This window comes from Dipodomys ordii, unplaced genomic scaffold (assembly GCF_000151885.1).
Source record: "Dipodomys ordii isolate 6190 unplaced genomic scaffold, Dord_2.0 Scaffold67, whole genome shotgun sequence".
NCBI lineage: Eukaryota > Metazoa > Chordata > Mammalia > Rodentia > Heteromyidae > Dipodomys > Dipodomys ordii.
In genome coordinates, this window is record NW_012267283.1 from 4,018,986 (window position 1) to 4,035,321 (window position 16,336).

Here is a 16,336-nt window from a genome sequence, read left to right on the forward strand (position 1 = left end):
CAGCTCGTCAGCTCAAGGCTAGCACTCTACCACTTGAGTCACAGCGCCACTTCTGGCTTTTTCTGCTTATGTGGTGCTGAGGAATCGAACCCAGGGCCTCAGGCATGCAAGGCAAGTGCTCTACCACTGAGCCACCTTCCCAGCCCAGCACCATGGTTTATCGCCTTCCTTCAGGCATCAGTCTAGAACCTTCCTCAGTAGCTAGTTATAAATCCCACCCATGGAAGGAGAGGAGGTGTCTGTCCAGCCTAGATCAGAAGTTGGATTTCAGGATACATTTGAAACCTTCCTCTCATGCCCATACCCCATCATCCCTGTTAATTTCTTTATTATCCTTCTACTCTGTAAACCCCAGGTCATTGTCATAGTCCCTGTGAGCCAAGCAGAAGTAGAGTTTCTGTGAGCAGGTGGGGGAGGAAAGACTGATGGAGAAGAATCCCAATAGTCATCACTTATTGACTGGTCTAGGTGTCAGCCTGTACAGGTCTCAGCATGAGCTGCCAACTGCTGTCATCATTGTGCCAGTTTTATATAGGAGGAGACCAAAACAAGAAATGGCAGAGCAGGGGTTGAGATGCTTATATGTCTGAGTCTTTCCTATGTAAGCCCTACTTACTGCTTGGAATGCCTAGTTGAAAGAACCTAAAAGCCCCAAAGGTATTTCCACACTGACCTTGAATACTTTACACTCCAGTGGAGTGAGTGAGCAAACTACATGAACAAGGCCACCAAGCCTGCCCTGACCCCTGTTCCCCCATGCCAGCAAACTGCTCACCATACTTCACAGATGTCAGAGTGGGAATCCTGCCCTCCTGAGGATTATGGTTCATATTGTAGAGCTAAAGCCAAACCCCAAGGAAATGGGTTCCAATGTACATGTTCACAAATTTGCTTGTTCTCCCCATTTGTTCCTTTAAGGGTCACCTCAGGTTCCCAGCCCATGTGTGACCATTTTTTCTCTGGCTGGACAGGACAGGCCTCTCAGTAACAATGACAGCTTCCTCTGCTCAGGCCTGCTCCAGGACAGACTCTGTAACTTATCTCACTTCACTTTGACAATGGTCCTTGACACAGAGTATCATTACCCATATGCTCCACAGGAAGTAACTGTGACTCAGAGAAATTCAGTACCTTACACATCAAGGAGCCATTAAGGAACAGAGATGGGCTTTGAACAGAGGTGTCTCCAGCACAGGGCACTGCCTCCCACACTGTCTTTGTAAAGCATTCACACCCTGAAAGTTCTTACAGATAAATACCAAATAAAGACCAAATAAAGCCAAAGCTAGCTGGTAAAATAGGAAATAGGTTCAAAATGCTAGGGTATATCCTTGTAAGAGATAACTGTCAATCCTGTAAAATGACGTGGCAGAAGAATAAATGCTAACATAGAAAGATGTTATTGATGTTGACTGATTAAGACAGGGTACAAAAGTGTATGCATAAAAAATAAAATAAAATGAGGGCTGGGAATGTGGCTTAGTGGTAGAGTGCTTGCCTAGCATGCATGAAGCCCTGGGTTCAATTCCTCAGTACCACAGAAAAAAGCTGGAAGCAGTACTGTGGCTCAAGTGCTAGAATGTTAGCCTTGAGCATAAAGAAGCTCAGAGACAATACCCAGGCCCTGAATTCAAGCCCCAGGACTGGCATAATAATAATAATAAAATACACTGGGACATGATGAATTATTCAAGCCTCTAGGCAATAACATGGAGTGAGACCAAGAGAGGATTTTTCTAGAAGAGGATCACAAAGATGCAATAGCTATGTGCATCTGATAAATATATACATATTTATCAGGGGCTAGCAAGGTGGCTCAGTAATAGAGTGCTCGCCTTGCATGCCCTTGGTTCAATTCCTCAGCACCACATAAGCAGAAAAAGCCGATAGTGGCGCTATGGCTTAAGTGGTAGAGAGCTCGCCTTGAGCTGAAGAGCTGAGGGACAGCGCCCAGGCCCAGAGTTCAGGCCCCACAACTGACAAAAAAAAAAAGTAATAATAATATTTATCAAAATTAACTCCAGGAAGTAGAAACAATGGGTTTATTTTTCTTCGTTGCTATTTTCTTTTCCTTTTGTTTGTTTGTGGGTAAGAGAGGGGGGACACAGAAATGGTGGGATAAAGGGTGAACAAATGTAGCAGTGATACTCCCTAGACATTATGTTGAAAATGAACTATACAACTTATGGGTGGGGATAGGAGGGAATATTGGGAGAGAGTGAAGAAGAGATGACATTGCTCAAAGAAATGTACTCTTTATCTGAATTATATAAATGTAATCCCTCTGGACTTCACCTCTACAATAACAATAAAAAGGTGTATGTGTAATATGATCTATTACATAGCCACATAGAACGTATACACAAACTCGCACGCATGCTCACATACTAGAGAAAAGCACACCGCAATATCAACAATAGTGTGACGAGAGTGAAAGCATTCTTGCATTATTCCTTTTTGTATCTGGAGTTTCTACAGTTTCACAGTAACTATGACCTCTCTGGCCTTGGAAGGTCACGTGAGCACACCAGTGGAAGGATGTGATGAGAGGGTGCCGGACAATTAAGTATAACAAGTTGTTTTATTGTGCCTTTCTAAAAATGGCCTGTGAGTGACTTAAGTGTATCTCAAGACTTCTAGTGCCACCAGTATGGAACACTGTTACTTCCAACAGAATTCAGTGACTGAAATGTGGAAGGAATTAGAGCTTCCTCAAGCTAGGATTTGGGGAAATCCAAATTAGATTTGCTCAGTGTCACTGACAGTTTGCTTCTGTGGGATGCTGTGGGTGGCTATTTTTGGTGATTGTGTTTCCTTGATCCTCTGACAACATGAGGGAAAGTTGAGAACTTGGGAAAGCCACAAAAGGTCTGCCTCTTTATCATCCTGGTGTTGCTGCTGTAAAAGGCTCTAGGATGTACAGGTACACAGCTGCCTCAGCCCCTGAGCTGAAGGAAAAGAGGTAAATCCTGAATGCCACACCCCTGAGGCTACACAGTTGACTTCCTTAATCTCCTTGAACTTTTAGCTAGTCTTTCCTTACCACCAGGCACAGACAGACAAAGTTCCCTAGCAAAGCTCGCTAAGCATCTGCTTGGTGACTCTTTTCTGAACCCCAAATTGCCCATCAAGGAAGTAGGATCTAAGGCTAAGGTAGAATTGGAATTCTCAGTAACTGGATTTTTGACATGCTCCAGATTGTAGCTGTAAGTAGAGATGATGGCTTGTCCCTAGTCACGGAATAATTTATAAACTAAAACTAATTTGTGTGTGTGCATGTGTGTGTGTGTGTGTGTGTGTGTGTGTGTGTGTGTGTGTGTGTTCTACCTCCTCATTTACCTTGTTGACCATGAACAATATAGTTACCACCAAAAAAACTATATGGCTGGAAAACATATATACACCAACTTGTACCCTGCTTTATCAATGTTAAAGATACCTTCCCATGTAAATGCCTATAGTTCCAGCCTTAAACAAAATCAAGGACACCTTCCCATGTAAGTACCTGTAGTTCCACATCCTTTTGCATGGGAAGATAACTCAGAGCATCAAAAAATGCAAAGGCAAAATACGACATGACATAGTTATTGCCACCCTCTCTCCACACGTCCTCTCTGAGCATCTTCCAAGCTTAGATATGCCAGAGGTGATGGAACACACTCAGCTAACGCCTCACAGCTGTCTGTCCACCCCCAGCCTTGGACCGCCCGGTGCCCACTCAGGAAGAGCAGTCAGTTTGGACCAAAGTTACACCGCTACCTTGGAACCGCTCTGGGAGGAGGCTGAGGGATGGAGTGAAATCATGTCCTAAAATACAGTGGGCTTTTAAGGAACAGCCAGGCAGGGTGGGGGCTGGGCTGGCCAGGAAATGCCAGTTTAAAGTTAGCTCTGACCTATTAATCAGCAGCAGGGACAATGATGCAGGAGGGGCTGGAAGGCCGGACATGTGCTCGCGCCAGACTTACGGGCCCAGAACAAAGGGTGGCCTGCTCGTTTAGAGAGTCTCTTTCCCTTTTCCTCTGGCAAAATGAGGACATTGTTTGAAAAGCCTAAAAGAACAAATATTCTAAGGACTGAGGTCATTTCCAAAGCTGCAATGGGTCCTGCTGGGGATGGGTATTCGCACAAGGGTGAAGGAACAGTCTGGTGGGGCAGACTAAAGACCCCTTCCTGCTCCTCGTGCAGGACTTAGGACCACCTGTTGGAGATCACTCAGGGAGTCCCTCAAGATAAATCCAGATGTGTCTGAAGAGCCCTGCTCACCATACCTCTGAAAGCTCTTCTGGAATGGTCATCCTGTGAGTGGGCTGTTGATCTCCACTTCCTCCACATCCAGGAGAATCTTGACTCAACAGTCAGTCTCATTTCATCAGAAGAGGGAAGTGAGAGAAACAGGAAGCAAAGAGGAGATAGTGCCCACCAAAGCAGCTGGGTAACCAAAGGAGGCAACCTCCAGGATAGAAGACGCTGACTCCAGTTCACAGAACCCTGAACTTTAGGGACCCACTTAGCTGTCCCTCCATAGCCCCTCCCTCTGCATGATTGCCACCTGCAACCAGGTACTGTTTGCTTCTTACCTGGGACTCCGCCAGGGCCCCTTGACCTGTTTTGTTTTTCCTGCAATCCCCGGTTCACACAGCCTCCAGCATGGACTTCCTCATCTATACATTTCACCATCTCCTTCCTGGTTCAAAGACATTCCATCACTCTCCACTGTCTTCAGAAAAGAGGCTTGGAAATACCAGCCAGGCCACAGAATCTTTCTTGTCATAGCCCGATGGGCCCTTCCAGCTCATCTTCCATCTCTCTAATCCCCACTAGCCTTTAGCCTCACTCATAGAACTTTCTGTTCCTTGAATGTGACATGTGTCTTCTGGAAAAAATCTAGCCATTCTTTACATCCTAATGCTCAGTGTTCCTAATGCTCAGTGCGGAAGGGGATCATCTTTATGTTGAGACCTTCATTAAGCACCACTTCCCCTGGAGTCCCAGGCATGGGTTTGCACTACTGATAAAAAACCAGTAGGAACCCAGCACTTCTTATAGGTCAGATACCACTTCATTGGGGGATACACTCACTCCAAGACATAAACTCCAATGAATCACTGACCTCCTGATGAATGATGCTGACCTGTTGGACAGGATCCCCCTAGAAAATGCGGAGAGACATCCAATCACTTGTACATACAAGCAGTTCAAGTCACTCCACATTCGTGTTTCACATGATATTGTGAAAGAAAAAACCCAAAAGCTGCAGAAAAAATGCTCTGACTGGGCAGCCCTTCTGGAAATGGGGCCTATCCTGGTCTCCAGAACAGTCTTGGGGGATGCCAGGCCTGGAGCTCCCTGGCAGGGTTGTTCCTGGCCAATCCTGATCAGTGGAGGAACTTTATGACAGCTGTCCACAGTGCAGGACCCCTGAGGCCCAAGATCTTGTAGGAGGGGGGGAGACTTCTAACTTGCCCAGGTGGTACTGCTCCAAAGTAACCAGGTGATTGATTACACATTTCACTATTCAACAAACATTTACTGAGCAGCTGCTATGAACCTGATACTTTGTTAGAAGCTAAAGCTGTAAACCCATTGTTTATTTTTTTAATAACAATGAATTTGCACATTATCTCTGCCAAGCAGCAGATTTAATAATAACACACGAAGACCTGCAGAGCATGCAGGACGTCTATCATTTGGCTGATCAGGAAACAGCTCAGAGGGGCTGTCAGATATTCCATGAGGGTCCAGCCACGTGCTCTACTACCTGGGTGTGGTGAGCAATGTACTCAGAGGTTCCTGAGGAAAGCTAAGGGCCATCTATTGATTTCACTTCCAAAAATAAACCAAAACATGAGGAGAGAAAGAGAAAATGGTGGCTTGGAGCCTATGCTGGGCCTCAGAAAATGATAGAAACAATGATTAAAAAGCTCCACATTGGGCTTTCAGAAGTGGCAGCCACAGCAATGCCCAGTACATCAGGCAGCCTGAGGGGCAGCAGGGACACAGGCTCCAGCTGCTTTCCTCTCACTTAGCCCATTTGCCTGTTTGTAGACTGAATCTGCATCCTGAGGTTTCGAGATTTCCTATAACACTAAAGGAACCCCTCCCCAAGTGCTCACTATTAACAAAGAGGAAGGGAAGTTGCTCCAGTTTTTTTTCCCACCTCCTCCAACAAAACAGAAAGGATTGGTTCTACCAGGTAAGTTCATCAATGGAAGAAACACCCTTCTTTCAGACTCCCTTGAAAGCTGTGTAATACATAGCACCTACTCCATGATAGTCTTCCCCATCCTGCCACAGTGCTCACTGTTTGCACATGTGAACACAACCATGCGTGCTTGCTCACACATCCATGTTCTCACACCCACCCAGCCCAATATCTTTCCCCATGTCAGGGTTCACCACCTAGGACAAGTTCACCAACCATGGCATGATTTGGCAGTGTCCATGGACATCATAGATCAATCTGCCTTTGGAGGCTGGAGGGTGGTTGTTGGTTCATTACTTGGTACAGATCAGAGATGCTGTTAAACAAGCCTGCAGAAGCCCAAGATAGTTCATCCCAAGAATGCCACAAGTTCCAGGTAGAGAAATTGGGTTCCTAGTATGTGCACATGTTATTCCTTCTAAGAGATATGTTCTCTCCCTCTCTCTTTCTCTCTGTCTCTCTATTTCTCTTCCTCTTCTCTGCTTACCTAAATCCTACCCCTCCTGAGAGAGGAGAGGCACCTCACATGTAGTGGGAGGTTTTCAGCCAATATAACCTTTTCAATCACTTGGCCAGAGCTAACAGAACTATAAACACTCATACTGAAGGAACAAGGCTTACTAAAGTCTAAGGCAGGAGGATGTTTATTGCTGCCTGATTTGTGATAAGAAAAGACTAAACACAATCTAGCTGATCACTTCAGGCAGGACCAGTAGATTTAAATTTTGAAAGTTTTCCACAAAGCAATTATCTGTAGGCTTTAAAAGAAATGACTTCATTTCTAGGAGAGGTCATAAATACACGACTGAATAAGAAAGCAATGTTGACAAAGCTCATTTGGTTAAAAAAAAAAAGAAAGCAAAGGGAATATTTCCTGTATATCTGCTAAAAATAAGTGTAAACAATTGCCTTTGGACAAGGACTCAGGTATCTGAGAAAACATATCATTTTATTACCCTTAGCATTGCTTAGATTTAAAAAAATACATTCAGGCATTTCTTTCTTATTTATCATTTAAATTTTCCTAATTGGTAAATTTAGGTAAAAAGTATTATTTTGACTTTTTTTTTCTAGTCATAGAGCTTGAACTCAGGGCCTGAGCACTGTCCCTGAGCTTCTTTTGCTCAAGTCTAATTGTCTATTACTTGACCCACAGTACCACGTCCAGCTATTTCTGAATAGTCTTGGAGATAAGAGTCTCATATGACTTTCTGCCCGGGATGGCCCCGAAGGCTGGTAGGTAGGACTATAGGCAAGAGCCACCAGCATCTGGCTGACATTTTTTTTTTTTTACAAAAACTTCATAACACCACCTGGAAATAAAACAGGCTATTATCACCTTGGAGTAAGTGAAGATTTCTGGCTGGGTGCCTATAGACTTCACGACCCAAAAGGCTGACATCTGAGGATCATGTATCAGAGGCAGCTCACACTGACAAAATCTTGGGACTCCTATCTCCAATTAATCAATAAAAATCTGAAACTGGAGGTGTAGCTCAAACAATAGCACACAGACCACAGGAAAAAAAAAAAAGGCAATTAAGAAGTCCTGAATTCAAGCCCCAGCACTAACATAAAAGAAAAAACAAATCTTTTTTAAAATAGTACACAAAAAGAGCTAACACCAAATGAAAAATACGGATATACTTTATTTTATTAAAACAAAAATTCTGACCTGGAAGCATGGCTCAAGTGTTAGAAACAGTTTGTCTCACAAGTACAAGGCCAAGAGCTCAAACTCTAGTACTACCACACAAAAATAAGCAAACAATAACAAATAAAAAGTGACCAGAAAACCAGGCACTAGGAGCTCACACCTATAATCCTAGCTACCAGGAAGCCGAGATTTGAGGATCAAGGTTTGAGGTCAGCCTGAGCAAAAAAGCTCATAAGACTTTGTTTTGTTTTGTTTTGTCAGTCATGGGGCCTGAACTCTGGGTCTGGACGCTGTCCCTCAGCTCTTTAGCTCAAGGTTAATGCTCTACCACTTAAGCCATAAGTGCCACTTCCAGCTTTTTCTGCTTATGTGGTGCTGAGGAATTGAACCCAGGGCCTCATGCATGCAAGGCAAACACGCTACCACTGAGCTACCTTCCCAGCCCTCATAAGACTATTTCCAATTAACCACTGAAAAGCAAGAAGTGGAGCTGTGTCTCAAGAAGTAGGTTGTTAGACTTGAGCACAAAAGCTTAGGCCCTGAGTTCAAGCCCCAGAACCTGCATACACACACACACACACACACATTCATCAAGGAAATGTACAATAAACCCACACTAAAATATCACTCCTCCCTCTCTAGAATTGCTGAAGTTCTAAAGCCTGAGAGTTTCAAGTGCGGATGTAGAGTTTCTAGGATTCCTATGCATGGCTAGTGAAAGCATGAAGTAGTAGTCATTGTCAAAGTCCTTTGTCAGCACCGATAGATTTCAACCTGAACTCTATTCACAAAGCTCTACAAAGATTTCCCTCCCCCTTACTCGTCTCACCTACCAATGTGTGCTTAAATTCTGCCCTGAGTTCCCAAACTTGGTTTGGTTCTAAACTTAACTAACAATATTTGCTAATCCTACTCTTAGGCAGGCACTGGTTAATCCTACAGGGAATAGAAATATCCAATATTCCAGATCCTATTTCATAAGCCCTGAAGGACCTCATGAATTAGATGAGGTGGAGACAGACCCAGGAGGAGATAGATACTACTTTAGACTAACCTCTTCTCAGATAAATATCAGTGCTAAATCCCTGCCTCACACCTTGTCCTATCCTATCATAGTGCCTGTCATCAGTAGTCCAGCAACAACTAGGACGAGTAAAAATGTGCTGTCCCAATCCAGTTAACCTATGTTCCCAGACAGCAAGAAAGTTCTGGGCTATCCAAAGGAATAGATTAGGTTGCCTATAGGTTCAGTAAGAAGCTTTAGAATATTGCAAACCGAGCCTCATACTGGCCAGTTGTATGTTCATTACATCTGATGACAGTCAAGTAGGTGTTGCCCGTACTGTGTGACAGTTGAGGAAATCAAAGTCAACACCTATTGAACTACTATCAAAGTCATATTGTGAGAAACTGGCAGGGTCAGGACCCAAACTCTTATGTTAAATTTGGTCCCTGCTACTATATCACATATGACAGAAGCAGCCCAATACAATTCTGAAGATGTATGAATCAAAATCTCTCTCCAGAGGCTGGGAAGTTGGCTCAGTGGTACAGCGCTTGCCTTGCATGCCTGAGGCCCTGGGTTTGATTCCTTAGCACCACATAAGCAAAAAGAAAAAAGCCGGAAGTGGCGCTGTGGCTCAAGTGGGAGAGCTAGCCTTGAGCTTAAGAGCTGAGGGACAGCACCCAGGTCCAGAGTGCAGGCTCCATGACTGGACCCCCCCCCCCAAAAAAAAATCTCTCTCCAGTTCTGATTGTCTACATGTGCTTTTCCTTTTCCTGAAACAATCCTGTAGCAGCCATCTTTTTTTTTTAAAAAATCTCTGTTTTTCAGAAAACCTTTCCTCAAATTATCAACAGGTTTTGATGCAGGGGCCCCATGAGTAACTCAAATACATGACCTGTAGGTCTTTTGCAACAGGTAGCATCACTAATGGTTAAAATTTGTTTTCCTTTCTAAGATGTGAGTTGCTATCTTTGCTCTTCATTGTTCATTCCAAATGTTATATGTGTGGTAGGAATTTAGTAGATTCGGGGGGATGGATGAGTGGATGATGGATGGAGAGATGAATGAGTGAATGAATGAATGAGTGAATGATAAAAGTATTTTTCCGGGTCTAAATTTGACATAGTTGTTCTCCCAATCCTGTCAATCAGTGGCAGCAACCCATCAAAAAGGGTTGGGCCAATGGTCAGATGGGCCTAGGAGTACACAGTTAACGTCATACAAATTCTCAGAGTCATTTTTCTGCATTGTAACATTACATCATAGGACCATTGTACCAGGTTGTTTCTATAACCCTGCCCAATACCACTTTCCTCTGCTGTTGTCATAAAATTTGGCCAGGGAAGCAAGAGTAGTAAGTAGTACATGCCTATAATCTCAGTCTAGAGGCGGACACAGGATTTTCTGGGCTGAACTTAGTTTACATTTCAGATTTGAGGGCAGTCTGGGGTATAAAGCCAGACCCTATCAAAGGAAAGAAAGAAAAGAAGGAAGAAGGAAGGAAGGAAGGAAGGAAGGAAGAGAGGGAGGCAGGGAGGCAGGGAGGGAGAAGACACATTGGACCTCATGGTACCACCTGACTTATGCTGAGAAGTCATGCTGCCTAGATCTGTGTGTATTCCAAGCCATGGAAAGTCAGCTCCCATGTGCTTTATATGGCTTGGTGAACATGTCTGTGGCCAAGGTGATGCAAAGTGATGAAAGCAAAACTCATGAAAGACAAGCACATGACCGCTCACATTCTCCTGGTATGCTTTCTAATAATAATCAGTGGTTTCAAACTATGCTCATCTAGTACTGCCAACTTCACCATATCAATTGTCCAGTTTTTCTTGGAAACCCCAAAGTTTAGATAGGGCTAAAGTTGGAGGGAGAGATTCTTAGGGGAAAAAAATAATGGAATTAAGTTATTAACATCCCATTCAAAATTGTCTTATAAGTAATTAGGGATGTCAAAGGCCATGTGGCCTCACCCTGGAGAGTGCTGTCCAGTGGCCATGAAACTCAGGCTTGAAAGCTCCTAATGATGGAAATCTCACTACTGGCAAGGCAGTACATTCTGTATATGACAGTCCTTACTGGAAGAAAGTTGTTTATTGTGTTTTGTTGAAATCTGCCACGTTGCAACTTTTTCCCCATCAGACTGTTTCTGTCTTCTTTATACACTGAGCAAAAGTCTAATCCTCTTTTCATCCATCAGCCATTGAGGATGGCTGAAATTGAGGATGGAAGAAATGCTATTTAAATGTTGGAAACTTGAAGCCAAGCTCTGGTGGTTCACACGTGTGATCCTAGCCACTTAGGAGGCTGAGATCTGAGGATCACCATTCAAAGCCAGCCTGGACAGGAAAGGCTACAAGATGCTTAGCTCAATAAATTACAAAAAAAGGGAGGGGGGGCAGGTTGGAAATGGAGCTGTGGTTCAAGTGGTAGAGCACTAGCTTTGAGCAAAAGCAGCTTAGGGACAGTGTCAGGCCCTGAGTTTAACTTCCAGGATCAGTGGGGGGAAAAAAAGTTAGAAACTTGCCTGGTGCCATCATGAACAGATTAATGATGCTACCAAAAAGGCTGACGGAAATGTGGAGGTATGGCTCAAGAGATAGAGTGTGAGCCTTGAGTGGATCATTAGCATAATAAATAATTGTAGAAGGCAGCACTGATTAAGATGTTGGGTTTAGAATAGTAAAATTACAACAGCTAAATTTCTATCCAGCAGGTGGTTATGTAAACTATGGTAAAAACTAGATCATAAAATTCTAAACAGACATTAACTATTGACACAGAAAAAGATCAAAGAAAAAGATCAGAATCATAAAGAGCTCATCCAGGCATCTCTCATTCAGCAAAATCTAGGGCCTGCCCAAAAGGTTCTTGTGCCACTCCTTCTGGAAGGCCACCCATAGGTCTTTTGGGCCAAGAAACACCAATCTGAATGCAGCTTTTTCAGATATAGGGCCATAATTCTTTTCCTCACCTGCTGTCAATCATTACTCATCCTGGAAAAGTGAGTTGAGCAGCTATTTATAACGTTTGCTCAAAGTATTTCTTCCTTCTCTGATTTCACCCTCGAAAACTTGTATTTAAATGATTAGTCTGCATCACTTCCCAGACACTTCATTTTCCCTGCTCTCCATGTGTTTATTGTCAGGCCTTTGAAAAATGAAGATTATAAAACTGGGACAGTTCCCATGGTGACACATTGGTCTCTTTGATCCTCTTTTCTCTCACTTGGAGAGTGAACTACCCAGACAGCCGAAGCTCATTATAATCCTTTCTGTGAAAAGAGATCACGCCTGCTTCATCCACCCTCCTCCCCCAACAGTGTGTATGACATGGCTGGCAGCCTTTAAAAGGAAGAACACTCTTGCTCTTGGAACATCCCTGATGGAGACACGAAGGGACAGCTTAGGTATGGAGGAAAGGTCCGGAAAGAGAGAGCCAGAAGGTCCAATCAATCCATTCCAGCCTCTACCACTACAGATAGACAATGTAATTCTAATGAGAATTATCTCACATGTAAAAGCATCAACATAGTATAAAGCAAATGGAGTGTTCCATAAATATCCATTCATCTTTTTTTTGGTCGGGGGATCAGTTGTGGGGCTTGAACTTAGGGTCTGGGCATTATCTCTGAGCTTTTTTGCTGAAGGCTAGCACTCAGATCACTTGAGCCACAGCTCCACTTCCAGTTTTTTGGTGGTTAATTAGAGATAAGAGATTCACAGTCTTTCTTGCCTGGACTGGCTTCAAACCACGATTCTCAGATCTCAGCCTCTTGGATAGCTGGGATTATAGGCATAAGCCACCAGCACCCAGCTCATTCATCCATGTATATCCACTAGAGGAAGGAGCTGCGAGATGTTCAGAGATCACTAGACCCAGCAGACAGCTCACAATATGGTTGATAAAGAAAAGAACTTAGCCTAGAGCTTCTTTTTTTTTTTTTGAGACTTGAGAGAAGAATAATGTAGAAGGGGGGGAGCATTTGTCAGTTTCTGAGGTTGAACCAAAAGATAATGACACTTAGGCTCCTATTGTTATCCAGAGCATCCTCATCTTTAGCCCCTGCCAAGCCCTGACTTGCTTCCCACAGAAGAAACACTCGAACTCAGGTCACTGGCAAGTTAACTTCCTGCAAACCAGCCTTGAAAGGCAATCCCTCCAAAAGAGTCTGGAAAGCTCCACTCAACCAAGGAACACAGAGAACCGAATAATGAGCCTATGGGGCCCCACGTGACAACCACTTTGGCAAGACAATGTCTGAAGAGAGGAAAATAAGTACAGAGAGCAAAGGAGGCTATCTTTTTACAAGAAATAAAGGTCACATCATTTTGGCTTATGGCACTTGCTTGTTCATTTTTCTTCTTTAAAAATGGGAAAAGAAAATGAAAAAGAGTCAGTTGAAATTAGTATTGATTACAAGCTCAATCTGTTATTTGAATGACCATAAGCAATGTAGTTTAAACTCTCTTAACCTTGGACTGTTCACAATGAGGACAATTACCCTTATAATGTCTGATAACACACCACCATCTTGTAGACAGCACTCCAAAATAAGCAAATAAATGACAAGTATACTCAAGTCTACTTGGTCTTTGATCCCCAGAGCTGTCTTTAGGAGGGAGGAAGGGGGGGAAGGAGGGGAGAGGAGAGGGAAGGAGAGGAGGAGGGAGAGAGAGGAGGGGAGGGAGAGGAGATGGAGAGGAAAAGGAGAAGGGAGAGGGCAAAGGAAGAGGGGGAGGAAGAGTGAAGAAAGGGAGGTAGAGAGAAGAGGGGGTTAGAAGAAGGAAGAGGGAGGAAGAAAAGAGAGAAAGAGGAGGAGGGAGGGAGGAAGAAGGGGAAAGGAGTGGGAAGATGGAAAAAGGGAAGAGAAAGGGAGTTAAGTAAGGAGAGGGGAGAGAGAAGGAGGAAGAGAAAGAGGGAAAAGAAGGGAAAATGGAGGGAGGAAGAAAGAAAAATGCGGACAAGGAGAAAGGGGGTGAACAAAAGGGGAGAGAGAGGGAGGGGATGGGGAGGGGATAGGGGAAAGCAGGAAGAGAGAGAAAAACACTCCAGGACTCTCTGTGTAATAATCCCAATCCTCAGCTGTTTATCTTCACTTTTATAGATGAAGATTGAGACTCAGAGAAGTTAAGTAACTAGGCCAAGATCCCAAAGCTACTAAACAGCAGGTTTTCCTGACTCCCAAACTACTATTCTTTCCAAAGTCATTGTCCTAATAGCACTCACTATAGGAGCAGCTAAAATAGAATAGGGATTGCTAGCCCGTGGGGAATGTTCCTTCTACAGAGACACAGGGGCTAAAGCATGGGCCACAGAGCTTGGCTAGGGTCCTGGGATGGGGATTTTGCCTGACTTGTGCCAATGCCAACAGGCACCCTGGCAGAGGAGGGGACGGGGCATGTTCAGGTGACCTCAAGCACAGTCTGCACCAATAAGCAGGAAGAGGATGCAGCTCCGGGTGCTAATGAAGTCTGCAGATGCTGGGGAGGGATTGTAAACACCAGTGGGTGTGGGTGACCAGGAGGGCGGAGAGCAACAATGAGGGTGCTCTGGCAGCTTGGAGCCCATAAAAAAAATATGTGCAAGAGGTGATGAGAGGAAACCCCTCCACTAGGACCTATATGAAAACACAGCAACACCCAATACTCTCAAAGAAGAGGCAAGTCCAAGGAGGCCAGTGTGGCCCGGATGCCAGAGGGAGAAGTTCCAGAAAACACAATGCTCATCACTCATCAAGTCATAGTGTTATCAACATTTGCTCACTTCAATCTTGGTTCCCTTACTTACTAGTTGAGTGACTTGGCCAATCACTTGAAGCTCTACCTCCCTCATCTGCAAAATGGGTTGTAATAGTTAATACCATCCATATAGATTCATTGATAGGCTTAAATGATAAAAATACATCTAAAACAAAAACATTGACAGAGTGCTTAGCATAGTTATGCTGTTATTAAAGAGTCACTGCTAATATTTTTATTATCCAACCTCTCTCATATGCCTAAGTACCAGGATTGACATTCCCTGGGTCCTGGCAGGAAGTAGATGACATATTCACTAGGATAAATTGTAATAAAATAAATTGTATTAAAGGGACTATTTGGAGAAGCCAGGGTAGGTAGGACTGAAGGAAATAACAATGGATTTTGAGATACTCAAACTGAACACAGAGGACATTATTCTTCCTCCACTCCCACCCTATACTTGACTGGGAACAGAATCCCAGGAGATGACTGGACACCACAGTGGGGAAATAGAGCTGGGTTATAGAGGGAGAGGCGAAGTAATTAGCAGAAGCAAAATGAAGCAAGGAGACAGTGAGGGATGCATCTTTTGCCTACCACATGCCCTGCAGTCTTCTATCACCATCTCTCTTGGGCAGAATCCCAGGGGAAGGCAGAGAGCCTTCTGAGTGCCAACAGAGCAGTGCAGAGAAGGGTGGACCACAGATTCATGAGAAAGGAACAAACAGAATATGCAGCCCAGGCTCTAAAACTCATTTACTAGTCTCATTAACTAGTGAAGCATTATCTTGCTTTTTAGGCTGAGGGAATTGAGGAGGGGGAGAAAGACAGACAGACAGACAGACAGAGTTCTCTTAGATACCCAGCTCAAACAATGGCAGAACTTCCATTAGTACCTGAGTGTGACTCATTACACCACCTTCACAGATCCGTAATTGTACAGATGGTTGAAGGAATCGATTTAGAGAGCCCTTAGGTGGGTATTCTACAGGAAGTCAAAGATTGGCTAAAAAAAGGGGGGAAGGGAAGGGAAGGGAAAGGAAGGGAAGGGAAGAAGGAAAGACCATCTGTCAAAACCAACAGAGGAAGGAAAAGCAGAGGTCACGTGACACATCCTCAGCCGGGGCAGAAAAGTCTGTGAGACTCTTATCTCCAATAAGCTCCTCAGAAAGGCTGTGGTGCTGTGGCTTAAGTGGTAGGGCACTAGCCTTAAGCAAAAGAACCCCAGGGGCAGTGCCTAAGCCCTGAGTTCAAGCCCCAGGACCACCAAAAAAGAAATAAAAAGAGTTGGCACGTCCTTTATCTCAGTACCTTCATGCTCACAGAGACCTAGCAGGCAAAGTGTAACCAGTAGGCCTGGCTTTCACTGATATAGCACCTTTTTGTGGGAATTTGCACATGTTGATAGGATATTTAATTCACTTAATCATCTTTAAATCTTTTCTTTCCTTTTCTTTTTTTGGTTGTGGGGCTTGAATTTAGGTCCTGGACACTGTCCCTCAGCCTCTTTGTGCTAAGGCTAGTGCTTTTCTCCTTAAGTGACAGCACCACTTCTGGTTTTTGAGCAATTAATTGGAGGTAAAAGTCTCTCAGGAATCCCATAAACTCCACTCCCAAATTACTCAAGCTGATTCAAAACTTTGGCAAAGTAGCAGGGTATAAAATTAACCCTCAAAATCAATGGCTTTTCTGTATGCCAACAATGAGAAAAGTGTGGCTGAAATTAG